The 7,195-nt window shown below is 38.6% G+C and overlaps 1 non-coding gene across 1 annotated transcript; it reads right to left on the bottom strand.

Annotated features, from left to right (window-relative positions):
- Positions 1-797: 797 nt before the first annotated feature.
- Trnag-ccc (transfer RNA glycine (anticodon CCC)) lies at positions 798-868 on the bottom strand. Its single transcript has one exon. It is a non-coding gene; the product is annotated as a tRNA-Gly (tRNA).
- Positions 869-7,195: the final 6,327 nt, after the last annotated feature.

Here is a 7,195-nt window from a genome sequence, read left to right as displayed (position 1 = left end):
TAATGAATACTTTCAAATAAATCAACTCTTTACTTTTAAACTAGTTATTGATGAGAATCTTACTGTAAAATTTCACCATAGCTTGCCTTTATGTGGTTTAACTTAAAATAGTTTAGCTTCATAAAGTTATACTTTGTTCTGTTAAACCGAAGTTATTTGAACTGATGATAGTCAAACTACTTGTAGTAAAGATGGCTTTCGAAAAAAAACTGTCCATTATGCAAGTGGAGCTGATTTCACCTGTTTCTTTGACCTCGGCATATAAAATGAAAGTGTGGTCAGCACTGTGCTTAACTTTCTCCAATGTGAGTTTGGTACTCAACAGAGCTGGGAGGACTTGGGGACATTATACCACGAGACAGTGGCGTAGCTACCGTAAAGCTAGCGTAAGCAAGGCATAGGGGCCCTTTTTCGAAAGTTTGAGGGGGGGTAGCAAATCGAACTGACGGAGGGGGGGGGGGTGCGAATCGAAAGTCTGGGGGGGGAGGGGGTGCAAATCGAAAGTTTGTTCCCGGTCGCCGGGAAGGGTCGCTACGCCTCTGAGGGGCCCATTAACACTTTTTGCATTGGGGCCCAAAAATCCTTCGCTACGCCACTGCCACGAGACTTTCGGGAAAGCAGCCGTGAGTTTGACCTCTGCTAGATCTAGTTCAATTTTAATGAATGTCAATATTTTATTAAACAACACTGTGTTTTGTTAGATTTGTTACATAAGTTAAAGAGGAGCTTTAATGCATACGTTGAGAGTTGGAATTTAAAACCATTGTTTATCAAATAAAGATGAAAAAAAAAATGACTGCGCCGCCCGGGAATCGAACCCGAGTCGCAAGAATGGGAATCTTGCATGATACCACTACACCAGCGGCGCTTGACATACGTGTGCTAATATTTACCAATTTATTCAATTAGTTTATGTTTTAACATTTCTTTTATACAATCCGATCATCAAATTTATCCAAGATTACTTCATACAAATTTGCAACATTTTAAATTTAAACAAGATCTAAATACATTAAAATATTTTTTTTAAACAAGTACAGTATTGTCTTTACAGAATCTCATACTATTTTCTTATGTATTGTTTGTTCACATTTAAAAAAAATATCTGTATAAACAACGTGCTTTTGAGAGTATTTCGCATTTGGATGACGTCAACATACAAAGTGTCAAAACTTTTTGATAAAAGTAATACCTTTTCTAGCACAGTGTATTTCAAACAGACTATAGATAGGAATAAAAACACAACAAAGTCTCACTTAGCAGTCAAGTTACCCATACTATTACAACTAACATTGGTTTCTTTCGGACATTTTTACCTCTAGGAAGCACTTGAAACATTCTGCGAGTGGACACTGGTTTAAGCATGTATCTTTTGTATTATTTTTTTCGTCCGGGGTTGGGTGGGTGGGGGGAGGACGATGTGCCAGTTGGTGGTGTAACACCCAACCCCTCCCCCCCCCACACACACACTCAAAGAAACATTGCATAACACAAACAGCGATACTACAATAAACACATTTGGGATGAAATTACCTAACCCCCCCCCCCCACCCCCCAGCTGTTAACATCTAAGTACCATGATTGTTCTTATAATATACTAAATAATATATGGACGTAAATACTACTGACATTTCTTATTTAATCGACACAAGTATATCCTTAGCTTAATTGACTTAATTAACTTAGAGTCTATTTTTAAAAATGTATCCTTCTTTATAATTTATATCGGCGTTTCGATTTGGTATGACAGCCAAAGTGCCGGCATAGATTTGTTGAGGTATTAGGTAAATGCATTAAACCTAACTAGATGCTTTGAAAACATATAGTCTAGAGTGTATACAAATATTGTTATTAAGGAATTTGTTTTTTTTTAAATTGTATTTCTTTAAGTCTATAAATGCCCATGTATTCATGTATGTATATCTATCTTGATATGTTTACTGATCTGTCAATATCTAATGTCTAATTAATATTCTTATTTATATATCCAACACAGTCTCTATTGTATTATAACTATATCTACAGATGTGGTCATTTACATATTTGAAGTAGGCTGTTTTAACTCTCACATAAATTAAATATCAAGTATGAGTCAGCTGGTCCAAGTCTTTTACTGATTGTATGTCTGAAAGTAAAGCTTCACTAGAAATGACTGCTATTAAAAGTCAGTCACACAATTCCCCCCCCCCCCCCCCCCTGCCCACTGGTATTTCTTCTCACGGTCCGAGATTGACCTCTGTGACCTACCCGCCCGCCGTTACCCACATCAAACGGTACCCACACGGAGGTGCAAATGGGGGGCCCTTGTTCACATTGCGCCTCCCACACTCAATCCCCACATTTGGTCAAATCTTTCTTGCAAGTCTAGCGCCTCTCGTTTTGTTAGAAGACTCCCATACTTTGGTAAAACTTTATAATTTGTAACTTAATAACCACAACCCTAATCAATTCTAATGTCATAAATGTTGAACAGCTCTCCATAGCATATTGGTCAATAAAATAGAGCATGTTTAAGTATAAATTTTATTAGTGCTAAATAACTCACATCCTACTTATCTACATCTATAACACAATAGAGGAATTGTGCCCCTTTTTATTACCATCAGTAAACTCTATATTGCAATCTTAGAGTTATTTATCAATACGGCGCTTCGATTGCCTTTGAAGTTTTTAAACTCAACGATAGAGCACCGAGTCTAGCGTCTATCTAGAGCACTACTGACTCGGCGTCATTGATTGCGTCAAGAAGGACATCTTCAAAGCTAGCAGGGTGAGTACAGCAAAACTCGCAAGTAACAGAACACAGCGGGCTTTCTTGTGGGATAGTACAAGATGGCGGGGCAATGGAAGGTAACTCTGGTGGAACAATACACCCGATGATGGCCCTTGAATACGAGTAAAGGGCTGAATAGAGCACGTAAATGCGGAGCTTGAGAACGGGAAACAAAGTGCGAAAACCTCTGCTGGGGTATGAGTTGCGAATTTTCAGATTTCTTCAGAAATTTTTACAGTGGGGGAAAATAGCGGGTGGAGAGATAAGCGAAGAATTGTGTTTGATGTGCGTCCTTCTGGGTGGGTCGGATATAACGGGGGAAGTAGCTCACGAGATTCTGTCGTCTGGGACTCGTGGGAACTTTTGCTACTTTAATTCCACTTGTGCAGATTTTTTTCCCCGAAGAAAGTCTACCCCCCCCCCCCCCCGAACGAAATGGAATTTATATAGAAAATATATACTTATAACAGTGTCCGCCCCACCCACGGAAATTTTAGTCCGCCCCCCCCCCCCCCCCGAAAATTTCAAGTGCCCCCCTTTCACCCTCGGAGAAAAAAGTCTGGAAGAAACACTGCACTTGTGGGATGTGATGCCTCATTATTTTTTCAACCTGTAGTCAGTTATGTTACATCTTCACTGAACCCGTAGTCAGTTATGTTACATCTTCATTCTGCCTGTAGTCAGTTATGTTACATCTTTATTAACTTGTAGTCAGTTATGTTACATCTTCATTCGGCCTGTAGTCAGTTATGTTACATCTGTATTCAGCCTGTAGTCAGTTATGTTACATCTTCATTCAACCTGTAGTCAGTTATGTTACATCTTCATTCAACCTGTAGTCAGTTATTTTACATCTTCATTCAACCTGTAGTCAGTTATGTTACATCTTCGTTCAACCTCTAGTCAGTTGTGTTACATCTTCATTCGACCTGTAGTCAGTTATGTTACATCTTCATTCAAATTGTAGTCAGTTATGTTACATCTTCGTTCAACCTCTAGTCAGTTGTGTTACATCTTCATTCGACCTGTAGTCAGTTATGTTACATCTTTTTCGGCCTGTAGTCAGTTATGTTACATCTTCATTCAACCTGTCGTTAGTTATGTTACATCTTTTTCGGCCTGTAGTCAGTTATGTTACATCTTTTTCGGCCTGTAGGCAGTTATGTTACATCTTCATTTGGCCTGTAGTCAGTTATGTTACATCTTTTTCGGCCTGTAGTCAGTTATGTTACATCTTCATTCAACCTGTAGTCAGTTATATTACATCTTCATTCAACGTGTAGCCAGTTATGTTACATCTTCATTTAACTTGTAGTCAGTTATGTTACATCTTCATTCGGCCTTTTGTTTGTCGTGGTAGACCTCTGCGCTTGTTACTTTAACAATAACGTTGTTGAATAACGAATAATTAATTAAACAAGATAGGGGATTAGTTGATATATTATATATAATTTTTAAAGACATCGTGGAACGTCCCTGAGTCTACCCAGTTCTGATGGGTACCTAACTCACGCTATGGTAAGTAAAGTTAGTTGTGCTTTCTGCGAACCACACTTATTCTCCATATGCCGAGGTTACAGAAAAAGGTATACTTCACTTGCCCCATCAACCGCCAGTTTCGAAAGGGAACTTTACTTAGTTACCTTAAAAGACACGCATACACAAACACAACTACATTCACACACACACACACACACACACACACACAGGCACGCACACACACACAGGCACGCACACACGCACGCACACACACACACGCACACACACGCACACACACACTGGCCCACGTATACATTTGCTATTGTGAAACTCTTCTTCTTTCGTATCATCAACATCTTACTTTCAATAACAAGATAACCGGTTAAATCAATTGATTTCACGGTTCGTTAATCTTAATAAATTAAAGTTTACTTTAAAAATTGTCGAACTCATGTTTAGTCTCCTTATTGCTTGCTGGGTATGTAGACCATAGAGTACTAGAGCAAAACTTATTGTTTATTTTCTATAATTTGACCAGCCGGGGAATATTAAATCGAAATGGGAAATAAAATTGTTTTGGGGATGATTATGAGAAAATATTCAGAGGCTTTTTACCAAAGTGTTTGTTGAAAATATTTGTTGAAAATTACCCAATCACAAATACCTAAACAATTTTGTGTGGTTTTATTAAAAATGGAGATTTAAGAATTAAAAAAAAAAAGCCATCTTATATTTATATTAAAATCAGAACAGACCAAAAAAGCCGCTATGGATAATGCTAACTTGTAGATATGGTTAACCGATGGCTACTTTTTAAAAATATCCCATCTATACCTATCCCTAACCTTGACTTACCCGATTATCTAAACCTCCTAGGTCTCCCATGATCCTCCTCTCCCATACCTCCCCCGCTAACAATAACGTTTAACTAACATCGACTACCCAAAGCCTAACCTTAACACATCTTTCTTTCATCTCTAAGAAAATTCCTCTACCATACTTATCTAGTATTTCCCCGCATCTTTTTCATCTAATCACAAAAACTCTTAACAGAGTTTCTCCTAAAAAAATCCCTGAGGCAGACTTTTTCCCCGAACTGTGAGAAACAGATCCCGAACAACAGACACAGACAATGAATACACCCTGCTCTGATTATCGAGACAATTACCCACCCCGCCGGATGGTATTTGAACCCGGGTCCATCAAAGACGAGCGGCGGGTACATATTATGATAATCTTAGGACGGGGATCGGGTGGGGAGGGTGGGGATAATTGTGAGGCAGGGGTGACAAATCCGCGGTCGTCTGTATCTTGTCTGTTCATCACGTGATCATTGCGGATTACCGGCCGGTGAAAGTGATATCGGGGGTTAGACGATTCTGTCTGTGTGTGTGTGGGGGGGGGGGGGGGGGGAGGGAGGTGGTGATGGTAAAGTTAGCCCGGTAGCGGTTTTAGGGTCGTGGGGTGGGGCAATGGTAGGGGGGGGGGACAGGAGAGCGGAATGAAAGGTTTGCGTTAATATTTTTTAAGAACTATGGTTTTTATTTCTACTACGATTGCACATTTTACAATTAAAATTTATGTTTCATTAAATTTAAATTTGCTTAAGTAATCGAACCAGTTAATTTACATTGAACATAACATAAAGTATAGGCTTAGGATTCACTCACTTTCAATTATTGACCTAAAATCGTTTTATTATTCTAAAGTGTCACATACAGTCATATACATAAAAAGTAATGACGTCTGACCACGCTATCGCTTAATAGATTCCATGTATAAAAAGAAAACAGGTGACCTCTGCTTCATCTGCTCTATTAATCGTCAGATACGAATGAGAATTTTACTCATGATTACATAATTGTACAGCAAGTAGAAAATCTGGAAGAAAAGAATGGTTAAAAACAAACCCTCGTTCGATGTTTTATTTTATAACATGTGTATAAATCATATATGTATCATTGTGGTTTTTGTGGGTTTTTTTTTCTTTTTCGTTTTATAATGGCGAATCTTGCAATACAATACAGATTTATTTCAATCCTCGCTGATAAATGCATCTCCAATGATAAATTATGGAAATCCAGTGTGTCTTTCAGAATTTTTTTCCCCTGGTTGGGTTGGGGGGGGGGGGGGGGGGGAGGGGGGGGGCGGAGGACTAAATTTTTTGGGGCGTGGGGAGGGTACTGGTAAAAGTATTTACTATATAAGTTCTATTTCTTTATTTCTTTCGGGGGGGGGGGGGGGGCGGGGGGGAGGGAATGAAATAAACTCTTAGGATATCTTGTTTTCATGCAAAGATAAATATTTTCAATAAAAGAAAAGGGAAATAACTAATTGGATTGCTCGATCACTCGGAGTTTACACTTCATACACATTCGTTACAATTAGAAACGTAACGAATTCTAAAGTGGTCGACGATTTTAGACTGACTATTATTACTGCTAAAGAGAATTTTATATATTCTGATTTTTTGCACATATACAATAGTTTTGCCGGTAAAGTTGGTTTTTTATACATGTTTTAAAATATTATCATTTGCCAGTGTAATTCTAGATCATATTTAAAACCACCCTCAGTTACTAGTATCGCATTGTGACTGTGATGGTGTAGGCCTACATAGCAAATCTGATAGGAGAGTACGATTTATTTTAAGTTGGCGTGCGCTTTGTTTATTATCTGCTTAACTAGATCTCTCTCTTTTGAGCCCAACCGCCAAACTTGACATGTAAGAAAAGACTTAGGTACCCTGACATTAGTGTCATTCTTTTTGTCACGAATGACGTCACTTCCCGTCATTTTTCTCTTTTTTTTTCTCTTTCCAACTTTCAGTTGCGTAGGTCAGGAACTGACCACGCGAACTGCATGTACCTATACAACAAAACCAAAACAATAGGTAATTGTTCATTCGCAACAAGATGGCGGGCACGTAGCAACGGTGGAGGT

The sequence above is a fragment of the Physella acuta genome, unplaced genomic scaffold (genome assembly GCF_028476545.2).
Source record: "Physella acuta isolate Inbredline_101_S28 unplaced genomic scaffold, ASM2847654v3 ptg000634l, whole genome shotgun sequence".
Classification (NCBI taxonomy): Eukaryota; Metazoa; Mollusca; class Gastropoda; family Physidae; genus Physella; species Physella acuta.
Note: the sequence above shows the minus strand (reverse complement) of the source record. Positions and strands in the feature narration are given on the sequence as shown.